Below are 1169 nucleotides of genomic sequence, written 5' to 3' on the forward strand. Positions count from 1 at the left end.
GGGGGGCTAGAGAAACAGAGGGAGGGAGGGGGCGAGAGAGACAAAGAGTGAGAAGGAAGAGAAAGCTGGAGGGGAGGGGGTGACTCACCTCACATTTTTTAAGCGCTTAAACATTATCATGCCATCTTTTTGGTGAACAATTTTTTTCCCGTGTGTGTCACAATGTTGTCCATTTCTTTAAAAAGCATTGCGCAGTAATATAGAGTGCAGTAATATAGAAGTAACAAGTCGCCTGGGTACTAATTAGAATAGGGGACGAAGTAGCCGGGGACAAAAAATGCAGGGACGAATCATACTAGGACCAATAAAGCAAAGCTGAAATGCAGAAGAATGCGGGGAAGAAGAAAACGGAAGTCCCATGCAAAAGCATAGTGATTTCCGTTTTCTTCTTCCTCGCATTCTTCTGCATTTTAGCCTTACCGGAATGCTTTATACATCTTTTGAGTGCGGCAGACAACTCAATGATTTGTAATTTACCCTGTCCAGACTTCCCGTCACCTGAAAAAAAAAAAAAAATCCGTCAAGTCCACATTATTCAATGTGTATTCACCCACCAAAGCGAGGTCGCATACACAAATCTCATTGTAATCTCCACTTCGCAGTTCTTTCCTGAGTATTTTCATGAGGTGACAATTGGCAGACTACTCCGCTTTCCTTCAGGCCTGCTCTTCTGCTTTGTCAAATAAGTTATCACGGTAAAACGATGTCTCATTTTTTGAGGAAAAAGGGAAAACTTTGAGGACCTCCCATATTTGAGGAAAAATCCTCAGACCTCGCCTCTGAGTTTGAGGAACCTCCTCAAAAAGTAAAGAAAAATTCAACATTTTTTGAGAAGACTTCCTCGAAATCTGAGGAGCCTTCCTCAAACCAAGGGAGTTCCTTAAAGTTTTTCCTTTCCTCTTAAAAAATGAGACATTGTTTTCACCGTGATAAAAACGGGCTTATGCCATCGCCTCTGTGTCTGTGTATGTCTGTTCCCCAAGAAGGACGTTAGCTAGAGGTTTGAAATTTTTAGGGTATCATCGTTGTCACTTCTGGACAACAAAACGCTTGGTTCAAAGCCTGGCAACTACCCCCCGGGATAAAATGTTAACTGAGGCAGGGCTGAGGTCACATTGCTGTTACCTGGGTACATCTGAGTAAAAACGCGATTAGCTCGCAATTGCTGA

The sequence above is a fragment of the Frankliniella occidentalis genome, unplaced genomic scaffold (genome assembly GCF_000697945.3).
Source record: "Frankliniella occidentalis isolate FOCC.00 unplaced genomic scaffold, Focc_3.1 Scaffold128, whole genome shotgun sequence".
NCBI lineage: Eukaryota > Metazoa > Arthropoda > Insecta > Thysanoptera > Thripidae > Frankliniella > Frankliniella occidentalis.